The sequence below is a fragment of the Cryptomeria japonica genome, chromosome 2, assembly GCF_030272615.1.
Source record: "Cryptomeria japonica chromosome 2, Sugi_1.0, whole genome shotgun sequence".
In the NCBI taxonomy this organism is placed as follows: Eukaryota; Viridiplantae; Streptophyta; class Pinopsida; order Cupressales; family Cupressaceae; genus Cryptomeria; species Cryptomeria japonica.
This window is the reverse complement of record NC_081406.1, coordinates 298,741,120-298,760,608: the sequence shown is the minus strand read 5'-3', so window position 1 is coordinate 298,760,608 and position 19,489 is coordinate 298,741,120. Positions and strand designations below refer to the sequence as shown.

General features: G+C 35.5%; 2 long non-coding RNA genes across 2 annotated transcripts; one reads left to right on the top strand and one right to left on the bottom strand.

Moving 5' to 3' along the window:
- Nucleotides 1-9,716: 9,716 nt before the first annotated feature.
- LOC131044389 (uncharacterized) lies at nt 9,717-10,389 on the bottom strand. Its single transcript, XR_009105652.2, has 2 exons — nt 10,342-10,389; nt 9,717-10,192 (listed from the first exon to the last, which is right to left on the bottom strand). It is a non-coding gene; the product is annotated as an uncharacterized LOC131044389 (long non-coding RNA).
- Nucleotides 10,390-15,914: 5,525 nt separating this feature from the next.
- On the top strand, nt 15,915-18,682 carry LOC131044402 (uncharacterized). The gene is made up of 2 exons (XR_009105657.2): nt 15,915-16,431; nt 17,215-18,682. It is a non-coding gene; the product is annotated as an uncharacterized LOC131044402 (long non-coding RNA).
- The last annotated feature ends 807 nt before the right edge of the window (nt 18,683-19,489 follow it).

Genomic DNA, 19,489 nt, shown 5'->3' with positions numbered 1-19,489 from the left:
CACTAGCTATTTGGATGGTTTACCAGCACCCTTCTGGTCCCAGTAGGTTGAGTGGTTTCTAGTTGATTTGGATCTGACATGATCCGGTAGGCTCCGGTATAGTTTGGTGATGGAATTGGCTTGTTCATGATACTCATGCTCATATTTGGTCAGTTGGTTTTGGTCTGGTGATCGGATGCTATCTTGCTTGCTTAGAAGCTTAGTTTCTAGTTCCGGCGAGGGTTTCACCGACAGAGCTTTTGATGAAGATCTTTGATGAATTGCATAAGTGGTGTTGGTGAAGCTTCTGGTGGAGTTTCAGGATGTCGTTGGTGATCATGTTCGAGACTTGGCAGATGGAGATCATCGTTGTAGCGTGTGGACCTATACTGGGTCCCAGTTGATCTAGGTTATGGACCGACTTTAATGTAATGTATGGATTGGACCTCTCTATGTATTTCCAAGATGTCTTATGTGTTGGATATTATTTGTTTGGTCTAAGGCCGACATGGTTTGAAAATATGTAATTGGTTTATTATCTGGTGGTCGACCTAATTGTTTATGGTTAAGGGTTTGTATATATAGATGCAAGATCTCATTGTAGATCATCACGGTTATTTTAGAGGTCATGGTCAAGGAATGTAATGTGCGAATAATGTAATATCATTTAGGCAGAGGATTTGGTCGATCATTAGAGATCGAATTGGGTGTATGTAAGAGGATTTAGTCCTCCGTTATTGAGCTTAACCGGAATTGTACTCAGGCATAGGAGATGCTATCTTTTGCAGTTCAACACTTCTCTGGATTTATATGTAGTTAGTGAGGCTCCTTTTGTGATGAGTAGTGCGCTCTAGGATGTTGGCCTTCCTGCAAGTGCATGCCCCTCAATTGTATTTCACATACTTACTACAGAAGTATTATCTAACTGTGGGTAGGTGATGGGGAGGCTACATATTTAACCATCAATTAGAATTCTTCTATGGTTGCTTCTATCCCATTTCGGGTTCAAGTATACCCTTCTATAATTATAATGGATTCCCTACCTTTTGTTTGCTTAACTCTCCTTCCTCAAGCTCACCAAGTAAGCTTGCTCAACATATCCTTGCAGGGGTGAAGGACATACTCATTCTTTCTCTCCTTGCTAAACCGCCCATTTTGTTTGGTTTAGTAAACCTTTCTCTAAGGTTACACAATCTCTTGCTTTCAGGCTTGTAGCCTTCTGGATCTGTTTCTCGTTCACATCAGTTTCCTTCCCCTGCAAGTTATCTCCTCAATTATTGATACCTAGCCAGACTACCATCAAGCTCGCCTAGGTTCAGTATGCAGAAATGGCGATTGCCATTTCCTGGCTTCTTCCTACTACTACTCTACTTCTACTATACATTTTTGGCTCTTCCTCAAGAACTCCAATAGGCGTGTGGATCCCACGGTGGAGGTTCAAGACAAAGCCATATTTACACAATGAGATCAAAACAAAAATGAACAACGAAAAGGAACTTTAATTATAGAATTGTAATGAAAAACTTAATCAAAATAAATAGTACAATGATAGAAAACCAGAAAACAGACTGTATGCATTTATTTTAGCAACAACCAACATCCAACCCTTTACAAATTCCCATTAGGTCTTTTAAACATTCCATCCATCGTGAAACACTGACGGTTTCAAACTAAAAAAACAGTTACAAAATGGTCCATCAGTGTAGCCACTGAACCTGGTTTCCAACTGCCAATGTTGACTTTTTGCGCTCCGCACTTTCTATCGGTCTTCGAGAAGAAAACCAAAAATCTAATCCGATCGTCTGATCTTCTCAATCTCTCTTTTGTGCTTCTCCAAGTGGCATTCACTGATTGGTTTTGGGGGCTCTACCCTGACATATTAGAACAACCTCTCTAACCACCTGGAATGCTCAATCCGATCGTCCGATCTGCTCGATCTCTCTTTTGTGCTTCACCACGTGGCATTCATTGATTGGTTTTTGGGGCTCTACCTTGACATCTCGACACGACCTTTCTAACCGCTCGTAATGCTCTTCTTTTTTGCTGGGTCCCACCATGGTCGCCAAGTCGCGGCAGATAATCTTCGATCATTTTCCCGTTGCGGTCTAGCGACAATCGTCTGATACTTTTGGAAGCCGCAGGACTTGCTCACTTGTTATTGGCTAGCACTTTCCTATGGAGTCCGCAGGATAGCATAAAAACTAAAAAACTGCAAAGAAAACAACCAAACAAATATCTACATGACCACAGGAGGGTCTTAAAAGTCAAAATTGGTCAAGGGCATTTCAACCCTTAGGTGCTCCTGTACCATACTCCACCAAAAATAAAGAAGTAAAGTGATTGTGCTTGACAACAAGGAAAGATCAATTCCTGACTTCACAAAGTCTGATTCAAGGACCCAAGTCGCTTTAAAATCATATTTATGCATCCATTTCACCAAATGTTCCATGTAGACCTGTTGTCTAGTCTTCTTGAGAACGCGAGAATCTAACACTTTCTCAGCCTGAGGCATGGAAGAAGAAAGTAATGGCAAATCGGCGAGTGACTGTTGGTTGAACATACGAAACTCATGCATCCTCTGTGGGAAGTTGTCCCTTGTAGACAACCAAATCTGCAATATTGAAAATGGGAGACAAAGGAATATCATATGGCAAATCAATCTTATAGGCATTAGAGCCATACTTGGCTAAAAATTTACATGGGCATATTCTCCTCATTTGTAGCTTGCTGGGAATCCCTTTCTGAAGTCGAGCCTTGTTCAAATGTACCATCACCAAATCTCCAATTGAAAATTGTACATCTCTTTGTGTGGCATCAACTCTGGCCTTAACTTTCTGTGAAGAATCTTGGAGAGTTCGCCCGACTTGGTCATGAACCTCCTTCATAGATTGAGTGGCATCATCAGCTTGACCACTTATGTGTGACAGATTACCAAGGTCTTGTAATTCCATAACACCTTGTGGGTGCATACCATACACTATCTCAAAAGGACTCTTCCCAGTAGACCTATTAACATTGTCATTGTATGCAAACTCTGCCTGGTGAAGAACCTGATCCCAACTCTGTCCATACTCTTTGGTCAAACACCTTAAAAGGTTTCCAAGTGTCCTATTGACCACCTCTGTTTGACCATCTGTTTGGGGATGATAGGCTGAACCAAAAGACAAATTAGTTCCCAGTCTTTTCCAAAAATGTCCAAGGAATTTGACATCTCTATCTGAAACAATACTAACTGGCAAACCATGGATTCTAATAACCTCTTTGAAAAACAAGTGTGCGATGTGACTAGCATCATGAGTAGTTTTACAAGGAATAAAATGTGCCATTTTACTGAATCTGTCAACAACAAAAATGCTATCACAACCAAGCTTTGTTTTGGGTAATCCAACCACAAAATCCATACTCACACATTCCCATTGCCTTGTAGGAATAGGCAATGGCTGATAAAGATTAGCATCAGTAGTTGTGCCTTTATCTTTTTGACAAACCATACACTACTCAACAAACCTTCTTATATCCCTCTACATTTTGGGCCAATAGTAGAACCTTTGAACAAGATCCAATGTCTTATTAAGGCCAAAATGACCATTCAAACATCCATTGTGCTATTCTTGGATCATATTTTCCCTCATCAATCCTTTGGGAACACACAACTGTCCACCTTTAAACAACAAACCATTCTACAAAGTAAAGTCAACATATTCACTATGAAAGCGATTATGAAATTCTTGACAAACCTTGTAAATGGCTGCAAAATCTTCATCGTTGGGGTACAAATCCTTGAAGTAATTAACTCCAATACTCTGAACCTACACTTCTTGCACTGTTAGTAGCCTTCTGCTCAAAGCATCTACTACTTTATTACACTGTCCTTTCTTATGCTTAATAGAAAAACTATATGACTGTAGATACTCAACCCATTTAACATGCTTATGACTCAACTTATCTTGTGAATTCAGAAAACTTAAAGCTTGATTATCTGTGTAAACAACAAACTCTTTAGGTAACAAGTAGTGCCTCCACTTCCTAAGAGCTTGAACAAGAGCATACAGCTCGAGATCATAGGATGAATACTTCTTCTTGGCATCATTGAGCTTCTCACTAAAGAAAGCTACAGGTCTATTCTCTTGACTCAAAACAACACCAACTGCTATATTCCTGGCATCAAGTTCAATTGTGAACAACTTGTCAAAACTAGGAAGAATGAGTACTGGTTGTGTAGCTACCTTTTGTTTCAAAAGTTCAAACCCTTTGTTAGCTACATTGGTCCACTGAAAACTTAGTCTTAACTCCTCCTTTGATGGTATCCAACATGGGTGCACAAATCTCATTGAATCCTCTGATAAACTTCCTGTAGAACTGTGCCAAACCATGAAAACTTCTTACTACACTCACTATCTTTGGTGTTGGCCAATTTGTGATGGCTTCCACCTTTTATGTGTCCATCTTCAAATCTCCTCCTGAAACTACAAATCCAAGATAGACAAGTTCCTGCTTCATAAACTCACACTTCTCCAAGTTTTTTGTTAGTTGCTCATCATACAATTTTTGCAATACAATACTAAGATGCTCTAGATGTTCCTCTTTAATTCTACTGAAAATCAAGATGTCATCTAAGTATACAACAACAAATTTACCAATAAATCTTTGATCACTTCATTCATGAGTCTCATGAATGTACTGGGAGCATTACTAAGACCGAATGGCATAACAAGCCACTCATAAAGTCCTTCATTGGTTTTGAAGGCTATTTTCCATTCATCACCTTCTTTTATTCTGATCTTGTGGTATCCACTCTTGAGATCAATCTTAGTGAAATACTTTGCACCTCCCAAGCAATCCATCAAGTCTTCAATTCTTGGGATAGGAAATTTGTACCTGATAGTGATTCTATTTATGGCTCTTGAATCTATGCATAGCCTCCACGTTCTTCCTTTCTTGGGTGCTAACACTGAAGGTATGGCACAAGGACTTATACTCTTCTTTATCAATCCTTGGTCCAACAATTCTTGGACTTGTCTAGCCACTTCCTTGTTATGTTCGGGAGTCATCTTATAGGCTACTTTGTTGGGTAATGATGTTCCAGGTATAAAATCGATCTGATGGCTGATGGCTCTAATAGGTGGTAGGGTTGCTAGTGCTCCATCACTAATGATTGCTTTGAAGTTGTCTAGTATCTGCTGCACTTCATGAGGTATTTGAACCTTATTTTCTTTCTTTGTTTCCCTTGGTTTTACTATAAGAGAAAATCCCACTCCTTCTCCTTCCTTGAGAGTGTTAATGAACTCCTTTTCACTCACCAATGACACATTTGGGCCTTTAGTTTTGCTGCTCTCTCCTTCATCAATTAGGGACTGAATGTGGTATGTAACTCCATCCTTTTGAAAAGAGTAAGAGTTCTCCTCTCCATTGTGAATGACCTTTCTGTCAAACTACCATGGTCTACCAAGAAGTAAATGACAAGCATCCAGAGGCAGGATGTCACATAAGACTTTATTCTTATAACTACCTATGTTGAACTCAACTCATGTTTGTTCATTCACTACCACATGCTGCTCCTTGTTGAGCCAAGTGATCCTATATGGATTACTATGTGGAATTCTTTTCAACTTCAGTTTACTTACTGCTTCCTCTGACATAATGTTGTTAGTAGACCCTGAGTCTATCACCACTCTACAAACCTTACCAAGGACCTTGCATTTGATTCTAAACAAAGCTTTTCTTTGAGTTGGTTCTTCTTTAATTGGCTCCTTAATCAATGCTCTTCTCATCATTAAATTTTCTCCATCTTCAGGAGCTAAGCTCACATCTTGTGTCTTGCTATTTTTTGCATCTTCTTGTGCATATGTCACTCTTCTTTCACTTCCTTGAGATGAAGAGAATTTCTCTGGACATCTATAGGCAGGGTGACCCAACTTTTGGCAATTGTAACACTTCATGGTGGAGAAGTACGACCCTCTTCCCGGTCCACTAGATCTACCTCTTCCTGGGTTGCTAGATGATCCCCTTCCTCTATAGCTGCTCTTTCTATGTGAATCCTTACTTTTCTCTATAAGTTTGGACTCTCCTTGGGACCTTTTATCTATTCCTCTTCCACCAAAACTGCCTCTTTGGCCTCTACCATCTTTTCCTCTGCCTCTTCCTTTGTTGCTTTGTTCTTGCTTCTGTTTGCTCTTTTCCTCCACCATTAGTGCCAACTGATAGCACTTATGCACGGTGTTAGGACTTAACAAACTCAAATCCTCTTGAATATTCCATCTCAATCCATTCAAGTATTTGGCTACCTTGATGCTCTCATCCTCTACCACCTTGGATCTCAGACACAACTTCTGAAATTCCTCAGTGTAGCTTCTCACATCCAAGTCTCTTTGCCTCAAGTTTTGTCTCCTCTTGTGCAATTGGATTTCATAGTCTTCAGGGATATAGGTTTCCCTCACCTTGGCTAACATGCCCTTCCAAGTATCTATGGGGTTCTTACCCTCTTTTTGCCTCTCTTCTTGGACAAATTTCCACCAAGTTAAGGTTGCTCCTCTCAATCTAGACTTATCTACCTTCACCTTTTGGGCTTCACTAATTCCATCACACTCAAAGTAATTCTCCATTCCTTCAATCCATTCAATAACTACTCCAGGATCCATTTTCCCATGAAAAAGTGGCACTCCTTCTATGGATTTTCCTCCTAAAGCTTTAATTGCTTTCAAGAAAGGTTCTTCAGGTAGAACAGGGTCTGGTTCTAGTATCTTATCCTCTTCTACTAGTTCTTTACCCTTCCCTTCATTGACCTGGATTGTTACTTTCTCAATTTTATCCTCAACTGTGTCTAGTTTACTCTCCAGTTGTGCTAATCTTTCTCTTAGGAGTCTATTGTCTTCCTCCTGATCTTCTACCTTCTTGGCTAACTATGCATTAGTCACCATTCTGCGACTATTGTCTCCTACTAATTCAATATCAGTCATCAACTACTTTCTTCCCAAGTCTAAACTGGCTCTGATACCAATATGATGGGGAGTCTACCTATTTAACCATCAATTAGAATTCTTTGATGGTTGCTTCTATCCCATTCCAGGTTTAATTCTACCCTTCTAGACTTCTAAGTGCTTCCCTTCCTTTTGTTTGCTTAAATCTCTTTCCTCAAGCTCACCAAGTAAGCTTGCTCAACATATCCTTGTAGGGGTGAAGGACACACTCATTCTTTCTCTCCTTGCTAAACCACCCATCTTGTTTGGTTTAGTAAACCTTTCCTTAAGGTTACACAATGTCTTTCTTTCAGGCTTGTATCCTTTTGGATCTGTTTCCAATTCACAGCAGTTTCCTTCCCCTGCAAGTTATCTCCTCAATTACTGATACCTAGCTGAACTACCATCAAGCTCGCCTAGGTTCAAGTATGTTGAAATGGCGATTGCCATTTCCTGGCTTCCTCCTCCTACTACTCTACTTCTATTGTACATTTTTGGCTCTTCCTGAAGAACTCCAATAGCCACGTGGATCTCATGGTGGAGGTTCAAGACAGAGCCATATTTACACAGTGAGATCAAAACAAAAATGAACAACAAAAAGGAACTTTAATTAGAGAACTGTAATGAACAACTTAATCAAAATAAATAGTACAATGATAGAAAACCAGAAAACGGACTGTATGTATTTCTTTTAGTGCTTCAACCTTTCAACAACCAACATCCAACCCTTTACAAATGCCCATTGGGTCTTTTAAACATTCTATCCATTATGAAACACAAACGATTTCAAACTGAAAAACAATTACAAAATGGTCCATCAGCATAGCCACAGAACCTGGCTTCCAACTGCCAATGTCGACTTTCTGCGGTCCGCACTTTCTATCGGTCTTCAGGAAGAAAACCGAAAAGCTAATTCGATCGTTCTATTTGCTCGATCTCTCTTTTGTGCTTCGCCACATGGCATTCACTGATTGGTTCCATGGGCTCTACCTTGACATCTTAGCACGACCTCTCTAACCACCCAGAATGCTCAATCCGATTGTCCGATTTGCTCGATCTCTCTTTTGTGCTTCGCCACGTGGCATTCATTGATTGGTTCTAGGGGCTCTACCCTGACATCTCAACACGACCTCTCTAACCGCTCGTAATGCTCTTCTTTTTCGCTGAGTCCCACCATGGTCGCCAAGTCATGACATATAATTTCGATCATTTTCCCGTCGTGGTCTAGCGACAATCGTCTGATCCTTTTGGAAGCCGTAGGACTTGCTCACTTGTTATCGGCTAGCACTTTCCTATCGTGCCCGCGGGATAGCATAAAAACTAAAAAACTGCAAAGAAAACAACCAAACAAATATCTACATGACCACGGGAGGGTCTCAAAAGTCAAAATTGGTCAAAGGCATTTCAACCCTTAGGTGCTCTTGCACTAGTAGGCTTCCCACTGTGTTTTTTCCCTTTATCGGGTTTTCTACGTATAAATCTTGGTGTCATGTGGATGGTATTTATTCTATGATTATTGTTTATGCTTAATTGGTTTAACTGCTATTCTGATATTAATGTTTTGGGTATTGGTATTAAAGTTTAAATTGCTAATAGTTTCGGTAATCTATGACAACTGATTCACCCCCGCCACCCACCTCTCTCAGTTGTCTTCCAGTTATTTGAACTGTCTAACAGATCATAGTCCAAAAATTTGAATCAAACAATTTCCCACTTACCAGTCCTTGGCACAACTGTTTCATTTTTACAATGGTGTCATTTTTGAAAAGATAATAAAAAAAAAAGAGTAGAACTGAAACTACAATACTTGAATACAAAGGGAATGCAAATACATGGTGCAAAGTTGAAGAAAATGACTACTAAATCCCAAGATAATAGCAATATTGAAGGAATTTGAGGTATAGTTGGCGGTACCTTGATGAGCCTTTTGTTGCCAACCCTGGTTGAGTGCCAACAAAAGTATTGCCCACGATAGCAGAACACTGGTGGTTTCTCTCCCTTCCAAGAAGAGTGCTTTGTACTCGGTCATCACTTGTTGTTGTGTGCAGCTAAAATTCTTCTCATCTAAATAAATATTCTTTGTTTTTGATAGTATCATGCCAAGGATATCATCCCCATATGATCCACTCTCTTTTCTTTTGTCGATAATATGCTTCAAGTTATTTTCCAATCTTCTACTCTCTTTCCAAGCCTCCATATTTGAGGGCATGGGAATATAACTTTTTGGGGAAAAAAAATATGAATTAGAATGAGTCAGGAGTATTTACCATGTTAAAAACAAATCAAATCTCAAATTGCCCTTTTGAAAAAGAATCTAATAGTTAATCATGTGATACTTGGAACCTGGCAGCCACATATATCGAATATTGTGGATCATTATCTCCTCTAACCCCTAATGTCTTGACATATTTCCTTTCCATCTTTGCAGTAATCCATTGCAAATTTGACCCTCATTGGAATTTTGTTGTAAGCCTGTCAATGAAAACAATTAGCTCTAATTCACAAGGCCTCTCTGCAGCTTCCTTCATAATCTCATTCCATTCCTTTACCAATTGAACATGATGTAAACAGAGGCCTGTAAATTGTGCACAACAAGTCTCATCAATAAGTTGAGATTCAAAAGCCCAAAAAAAACATTTTTAAAAATATGCCTAGAATGGTTTAGTTGCATATATATATTATATGTAAGTAAAAGGGAAATAAATGAAGAACATGATTATAGCAGAATCAAGAATGTAATGACCACCTTAAGCTTTTCCATATGAAAAGTAGGCGCCACAATTCTGCGTTGCTAAGACCATTTTTGACCATTAATGGTGAAAATTCCATTACCCATGACCACAGAAAGCATCTTCTTAGTCATTGGAGACCTTCCACAGTCAAAAGAATGCTATGAAGAAAGTAGTTCCTTGATTAGCTTGGCATCGGTTAAAACAATGTTGGGCTCATAACCAAACCAATATAAAAAATCTCTCTCTTGCACAACCATTAATCCAAAAATTAGAACATACATTAAAAAACGTAACAGACATCTGTGAGAAAGAAACCATAAATCTGTGACCACTTGGTATATAAGCTGAAATTTTGTTTCCGATGTCATGGTTTATCGAAGGCATGTCTGTAAGCATCGACTGCTGCAACAAGTTTGCAATTTCAACAAGACTGCCAATAATGAATCATGGAGGAGGACCTTTGAAGTCTTATTTTTGGAGAGCATAGTAAATCATCCATGGCCTCCATAAGTACTTTATAAGAAACTGTATTAAAAATAAGCATACCCCAATCAAAATTATGACTAAGAAATAATTTACAACTTCTATATGAAGACATAACATCCATCAATTCTATAGGGTGACATAAAAGCAGTGAAAAAAATAACTACGAAAGCAATGTAAAAATGACTTACAGTAAATCTCGTGCATCCCTGGGAAACAACGCAATCTCTACTAACCACAACCACTATTGCATCCTGAAAACGTTTTGACATTTTTTTATTAGGGATGATGCCCCACCCTATGCCCTAAGGTTTTCCATGATCTTCCACTTGACACCAGCATGCAGAGACAACTATAAACCTCATAGCCAAATGTTACCTGCAACCCTACTTCTCTAGGCTCCTCTGAAGTCATGCATGCCTCTATAATTGTGCGTTCTCTCCCGTCAAATTTCGAACAGCCCTTTGCAAACCTCCACAAACTCCACTCAGCAAGCGCCAAAAAACTTGCCATCGATATTTCTGATAAAATATGTGCAACTTTAAAACATGAACATAAGAGAATGAAGAAATATTTACAAGGAAGCTATTTCTCATTGGCTGCTTCCTTTGAGTTTAATCGCAAGTTACTGAAGAAAGCCTTGGCTATAGTTCCTGCCGGCAGGAACTAATAATAAAATGAAGAGGTTGCCCTATAAAGATTCATTCTAAAACCTTGTTATGCCATTCATCGAATGGTATTCACAACCATATTTTAAGGGATCTTCTATGAGCACATTATGCTATGCGTTGGTATTCACACCAAAATTATAATGGATGCTCACATATTATTTTAAGACAATATACGAGATATGGGTATGCCCTCCTCTAGATGCTACTCCCTTGGGATGTTTTGTATTTAAATTAAAGTGAATGGTAGGGATTTGTGAATAAAAGAAAATATATAAAATATATATAAATATGTTTTTTAACCAATAGTGTCTGGTCTTTACAATTTAATCTATGTGGAGATCATTCCATTTACCAAGGCATTTGATTTAGTGGTGAGTAAGTAGTTTCTCACTATATCATATAATTAGTTTTTTAGTGTGTTTGTTTTAAAACTTTGGATTACACAATTCCTTTTCTTGGATTTTATATTGTTAAATTTGTATCATGACAAAAATAAGTAGATTTTTTTTAATTGATAAAATTATAGTTATATTATATTTTACAATATAAATTATTATATAAATATAATATAATTCATAACTAATATATAATATAATTATATTTATCTTACATATAATATTCAATAGAAGACAAATTACATTGTACTTGATATAAAGTAAATTATTAAATTTTTGTTTAAATGATATTAAAGTTATATATTATTATATGTTACATTTGGAATACAAATTATTAAATATAACATATAATATTTTTTTATATAATATAAATTAAATTAATTTATAAGAATTTAATAGCTTTATTGAGAGAGGAACAAAGAAATGGAGAGAGAGAGAAGCGATAGAGAGAGAGAGAGACAAAGGAGAAAGAGATTAAGAGATAACGAGAAACACAAAGATAGAGAGGGTGGTATAGATACAAAGAGCTCTCTCTCTCTCTTCCCATGTATAGATATATGCTCCTCTCTATACCACAATCTCTCTCTCTCTCTCTCTCTCTCTCTCTCTCTCTCTCTCTCTCTTCCCCATATATCTCAATCTCTCTATGTGTCCATCTCTGCTTCTATTTATTTATCTATCTCTCTATCTATTTTTTTGTCTCTCCCTCTCTACATATCACCTTATATCTATATCTCTCTATCACTCTATCTAACCATCTATATATCTCTTTCTATCTCCCTATTTCTTTCTATAATTATTTCTCCTTTTACTTGTCCCTGTCTCATAATTTGTATCTCTCCCTTTTTCTCTCCCCCACCATCTTCCTCTCTCCCCATCTATCTACATCCATTCATCTCTCTCCTCTCTCCATATCTATATTTATATCTCTTGCCTCTCTATGTCTATCCCCCCCCCCCCCCCCCCCCTCTCTCTCTCTCTCTCTCTCTCTCTCTCTCTCTCTCTCTCTCTCTCTCTCTCTCTCTCTCTCTCTCTCTCTCTCTCTCTCTCTCTCTCAGTACCTCTCCATCTCTCTCTATTGCCCTATATCTCTTAATATCTCTACCTCTCTATATATCCATTCCTATCTTTATCTCTACCTTTCTATATGTTAAATTCAAAATACAAATTATTAAATATGATATATAATGTTTTTTTACACAATATAAATTGAATTAACTCATAAGAATTTAATAGCTTTATTGAGAGAGGAACAAAGAAATGGGGAGAGAGAAGCGATAGAGAGAGAGAGAGGACACAGAGAGAGAGAGGAAGAGAGAGAGAGAGAGAGAAAGGAAGAGAGAGATTAAGAGATAATGAGAAACATAGAGATAAAGAGGGTGGTATAGATATAAAGAGCTCTCTCTCTCTCTCTCTCTCCCCCCATGTATTTCAATCTCTCTATGTGTCCATCTCTACTTCTATTTATTTATCTATCTCTCTGTCTATTTTTTTGTCTGCCCCTCTCTCTATATCACCTTATATCTATATCTCTCTATCACTCTATCACTCCATCTAACCATCTATATATCTCTCTCTATTTCCCTATTTCTTTCTATCATTATTTATCCTTTTACTTGTCTCTGTCTCATAATTTGTATGTCTCCCTTTTTCTCCACCCCTCTATCTTCCTCTCTCCCCATCTATCTATATCCATTCATCTCTCCCCTCTCTCCATATCTATATTTATATTTCTTGCCTCTCTATGTCCATCCCTCCATATCTCTTATTCTATCTCTCCCTCTCCCTCTATCTCAGTACCTCTCCATCTCTCTCTACCGCCCTATATCTCTTAATATCTCTACCTCTTTATATATCCATTCCTATCTTTATCTCTATACCTTTCTATACATTACATTCGGAATACAAATTATTAAATATGATATATAATATTTTTTTATACAATATAAACTAAATTAACTTATAAGAATTTAATAGCTTTATTGAGAGAGGAACAAAGAAATGGAGAGAGAGAAGCGATAGAGAGAGAGAGAGAAAGGAAGAGAGAGATTAAGAGATAATGAGAAACATAGAGATAGAGAGGGTGGTATAGATATAAAGAGCTCCCTCTCTCTACCTCCATATAACTTCCTCTCTCTCTCTCTCTCTCTCTCTCTCTCTCTCTCTCTCTCTCTCTTCCCCCATATATCTCAATCTCTCTATGTGTCCATCTCTACTTCTATTTATTTATCTATCTCTCTGTCTATTTTTTTTGTCTCCCCTCTCTCTCTATCACCTTATATCTATATCTCTCTATCACTCTATCTAACCATATATATATATATATATATATATATATATATATATCTCCCTATTTCTTTCTATCATTATTTATCCTTTTACCCATCTCTATCTCATAATTTGTATCTCTCCCTTTTAATCTCCCCCTCCATCTTCCTCTCTCCCTATCTATCTATATCCATTCATCTCTCTCCTCTCTCCATATCTATATTTATATCTCTTGCCTCTCTATGTCTATCCCTCCATATCTCTTCTTCTATCTCTCCCTCTCCCTCTATCTCAGTACCTCTCCATCTATCTCTACCCCTATATCTCCTAATATCTCTACCTTTCTATATATCCATTCCTATCTTTATCCCTACCTTTCTATATCCCCCTCTCTCATTCTCTTACTTTCTCTCCCTTTCTACATATTTATCTCTTCTATCTTCATCTATCCCTCTTGCCTCTCATTCCTTATCTCTCCATCTCCTTCTCTCAATATCCCTCTCCTTCTTTAGTTCCATTTTCTATCTATCTCCCTACCCGTCTCTCCATATTTATCTTTCCCTCTGCCTCTATCTCCATCTCTCCCTATTGCAAACATACCATGAGGTTGTTGGTAATAGAGATTTATTATCTTTGTGATTCAAAGGTTTGATTTAATTTATGTTTGGATATATATAATTGCACACATATTTTATTTGAAGCTATCACTTGTACACAAATGTATGCAAAAAAATAGACCATTTTTTTCCTAATTGACTTTCCACACCTCTTCGGCATACCCATTGCACACCAAGGTGCAATTGCTGGTTTAATCTTTCTTAGGGTTTTGCATGTAGGGTTTATTTCATCCCTTTACAAGGATTCATTTATTCATTGTAGATAATAATTTTTTTGTACAATCAATACAAAATTCTCAAGTTGTGTTGAGAAAATTTATCTTGCTCGATCTTTCTTTGTGATAGGTGGTGTGCTTGTAGAGAATTATTGGCTTATGGGGTTGAAATCGTCAAATTATACATGGTATCAGAGAACTTTACTCAAACTAAATAACTAAATATATTTGTGTTCATTTCTATGTTTCATTTATTTATTTTCAAATTGTTTGAACAAGTCAATTCTATTTTCAAATTGTTCGAGCAAGTCAATTCTGTTCCAAACAACAAAACAATCTTGCCAACTTTTGGCGAGAACTATGCTCCAACGTGGCCTTGTTAATTTGTATTCACTTAACATAATTAATTGATTATTTTGACCAATCAAAAGTGATTATTATTTTTTTCAAAATACACTTGATTTTTATAAAGTTGAGATTTATATTTGAAAAAAATTGATGTTATATTAGAGAACTTTACTCAAACTAAATAACTAAATATATTTGTGTTCATTTCTCCATTTCATTTATTTATTTTCAAATTGTTTGAGCAAGTCAATTCTATTTTCAAATTTTACCTAATTAATTGATTATTTTGACCTAATTAATTGATTATTTTAACCTAATTAATTGATTATTTTGACCAATCAAAAATGATTATCATTTTTTTTTCAAAATAAACTTGATTTTTATATTTAAACTAGAAGTTATGTATGAAAAAATTTGATGTTATAATAGGAATGATAGATTTTATAGGCTTCTTTAGATTTCTTCATATTTAAAAATAAATATATATTTTAAATAGCTTTTTTCAAATTTTTATTGATAATCTCCTATATAAAAGTAATTTTTCCATTGAAAAATAAACCCAATTATTGTATATATCTTTTATAATTATAATTTTGTATAATATACTTGAAATCATTCTATTTTTTAATACTTTTTTGAAAATCATAATTTTCTTTTTAATCATTTTAATATATACAATATAATTTTATAACATTTAATCATAAATTTAAATATTTTTCATTGTCATTACAAAATACTTAGTTTCACTCTATTGTTTATATTATATAATTTTATGATTATTGATAGTTATCTTTTAATACCATTATAATCAATATTACATAAATATAATTAAAAATATATATAATATTAAACTAATAATTAATAATGAGATAGAAGATTAATCTTATTATTATAATTGTAGTTATATAGATTTTTTTATTAAATTAGAGATTATATTTTTCTCTAGCTATCTCTGCTACCCATGTCACTGTTACTAATGCTTCTAGATTAGATTGTATATCCATCTTCATGATGATAAAGAGAGCTCAAAGAAAAAAAAAAATCTCCCCATTAAAAAAAAATAGATAAATGTATTTAAGAGAATGAGGCCTTCACAATCCCACCACTCTAATAAACTGTTTTTTTTATTGAATAAAATACAGCCACTAACTGTCCAAAAAACTTAAAAATAAGTGAGATAAAAACAGCTCCAATGAAACATACAGTCATACTTATACCATGTTTTTAATGTATATCAATTACAAATTAGGTGTACAATGATCTCTTCCGAACAGATTAGGGTTTCACAACAAACAGCTTCGAATTAGATATGTCCTGTCCCTATTAGGGTTTCATTATAATTTTGACGATCCCTTCGTGACGGATTAGGTTTTCATCATAAATTTGATGATTTGGTGACGTATTAGGGTTTCATTAAATTTAATGATCCCTTCGTGACGGATTAGTGTTTTACTGTAATAGATTTGATGATTCTGTGACGGACTAGATTTTCATTATAAATTTAGTGATCCCTTCTTTTAATTAAGGGATAGAGTTTCATTTCATACATCTTGGAATCATACAATCCCTTGAATGAAAGGTAAGGGGAAGATTCAGTGAGGCTATGACAGGGATCCTTGCAGTATGAGGGGCGTGAGGCATTGGAGGTTAGGTAAAATTAGGTTGGATGACGATCTTTTTAATTTTACCGATCCCTCCAAAGCCTATACTCCTTCCTGCACAACCCTGTCTTTCCTTCACGGTGCCATCCTACTCTGCTAATACACGGTAAGTTACACCTTTTAAATTTTGTACGGTTATCTGCGATGGGTTTATCTTTTTCTGTTGAAATGGCTTCGTTTAGCTAGCTTCATAATGTGATGCTTGCTATCTTATAAGGGTTTTGGGTATTCTTTTTAAGGGTTTTTGGTTTTGCCAGAAGAAGCAATTTTTTAATAGCGAGATTCTCTGTCAGTGTTTTAAGGGTTTTGGGTATTCTTTTCAAGGGTTTTTGGTTTTGCCAGGAGAAACAGATTTTTACCAGCCAGTCTCTCTATCAGTGTTTTGTGCAACGAGTTTCTTTGTATTCTTCTTTAGAGGGGATTTTGTTTAATTAACTACAAAATGTCGTGAATGCATTCATATACAGCGTGGGGTATAGCATTTACGATATTTTGATTTGTCAGAAGATACACGTTTTTTCCAGTGAGTCTCATTTGCAATGGGTTTTGCTTCTTGATTTTATGTGCTTAGTTCTACCGATTTCATGATGTAGCATATGCTTTCATGTAAGAGGTCTCGGTTTTTTTTAAGGGTTTCTTTGATTTTGCCAGAAGTGCATTGAGTTGTGGTCTATCGATTCTGATGTATGATCGTTATATTCTTTGAATAATAAAAATATGCGAACTTAGAAACTATGGTTGGCTGTCTCATTGCTGTCGGACGGTTTGAATTTTTAAGGTTTGTAGAATATAATATTGTCACACAGATGCATCCTTTGTAACTTGAATTTTTTTTATCTCTTTTGCTTTATTCTCACTCTCTTTTCTTGACAAGAGTGGTTTCATCTAGTGGTCCCATGTAAGGGGGCTTCTCTGTTGGTGCGAAGGGAACTTTGGGGCCTTCTATCAAGGAAGCTACGAACACAGTTGCAGCAATATGTCTAAATAGGTGTTGGGCATTGAATCAGCCCTCCAATTCTTATAAACTACTGAATTGAACGGTCTTTAATTTCTCCCACATAGTATGGTATGAATGATATCTCTTTTGTTTTTTCTCTACAATTTGGGTAATTACAATGTAATATGTTGTATCGTTTTGTCTTAATTGTTGATCCTTCATCATAAGTTGATCAAGAAATTTGTCTGATCAATTGATCATGAACTGATCCTTAATTGATTAGTTGAATTGATCCTTAATAAATCAGTTGATTCTATAACTCATCCTTAATTGATTAGTTGAATTGATCCTTGATTGATCAGTTGATTCTTAATCATGTGATTAAGTATTCTCTCTGTCTGATCAGTTGATTCTTAATTGAGTGATACAAAATTTAGTTGTATGAATCGATCGAGTTTTGTTTGCTTTCTCCATTTTGTTCTCCATTTATTAAAGCTCATGACTTTTGTCTGCCTGAGTAAAAGGCAGCAATGTTAGAAGTGGTAAGACACCTTCATTGCATCGAAATCATTAAAGGGTCTATATATATTATGTTATATTGTGTAAATAACTAGCATGCTGATAGGAAATTATAGATGAAATATATATAAATGTGATGAATATATAAATGTGTAAGTTGAATAGAGAAAAATGTAAATTCTAGCATTGTAGAAGACAATTCCATATATGGAGGAATATTGGGTAGATTTAAAATCTAGATAAAAGAAAAACACATCATGAATGCATTGAACTCTTTTGTTTGCCCATGCGTTGGAAGGTGAAGAGTTTTAAAAATGTCAAGTAAAGAAATTGAGGGTGCCATATGGTTTTTGGAAGACCAAGAGTTTTGGATTGCAAAGGTAAAATAAATTTGAAAACAAATTATAGTGCTGGGAGTAGCATGTTAAGCGCAACAGAAGCAAGAGGGACACTGTGGATTTGATGGGAAAAAGACTACGAAGAAAAAAGGAAACATTTCATTTTTCATTTTAAAAAATAGAGCCCTGGGACAGAGAATTGAAAATTAACGCTGCGTAGAGAAACAAAGAAAGAAAAGAATCAGATTTGGGAGTGGTAGAAGACAGAGAATGAGACATAAGAAACAGATGTTTCAAATTTTCAAGAATTTAATTTGTAGATGTATAAAGAAGAGAATTGAATTGAATGTGACAGGCACGATAGCAAGGGGCAGAGTAGTTTGAAGTAAAGTTTCTGCAAAAGTAGACAAATTGTTGAGGAAAGCATAAAACTAAGAAGTAGCTGCAAAGAAGCTAAAGTGAGGAAATAGAAGTTTAGAATTGTTTTGAAAACAAAGACGGGGCATATAAAAAGAGTTTATTTATGTAATTTGAATATACATATTTTTCGGTTTCAGTATTCAGTATTGTTCCAGTTCTGAAGTTCGTAAAATTGATGAGAAGTTTTAGATGTGTAGTTATGTAAATAATGAGGTGTGTTGTGGATCCTGCATCATAGAGACAGTAAAAGTCTCAAAAATTGTTACGTAAACAAATTCTCTCATTAATCCAAAATGTTGTTTGTAAATTAATACACTACTATAAATTTTTTTTCCTTAAATCTAGAATCAGAATGGTTTTCAACAAACTTTACTTAAATCTAAAATAATTCTTAAATTAGAAAAGTTTTCACTTGAAACCTTCCAATTACTTGTGCAATTTATTATTATTGAGCAAATGCATCGTGAATTTTTTCTAAGAAATCTTTGAATTGTTAAATTTCAAAATAAATAACATGAAATTGATTGTTTGTAAACTTTAGATTTCTTCATATCAGCCAAATATAAATAATCATCTAAATAAATCAACATTTGATTTCTTCCAATCATCTAAATTCCTTGACAAATTCTCCAACTAAAACATATAAACCTTCAAAAAATTCCTTGAATTTAATATGAATAATGGGAAAACAAATTCTATCTATAAGAATCATAGAAACTTTTAAATCTAATTTCCTGGCTTACCATCTTGACAACTACTCCAGTTTTTAACTAATGTATACTGCAAGACTAACTATTCTGTCAATGTATGAAAATCCTCTTAAATTTTTATCAATGTCATTAACTTTACCCAAAATACCGAATAAGACAACCGCTTCTCTTGCTATAGAGTTTTTTTTATTCTGAAGTGATTTTAGCTACACTTTGGATATTAATTAAATTAAAATAAAT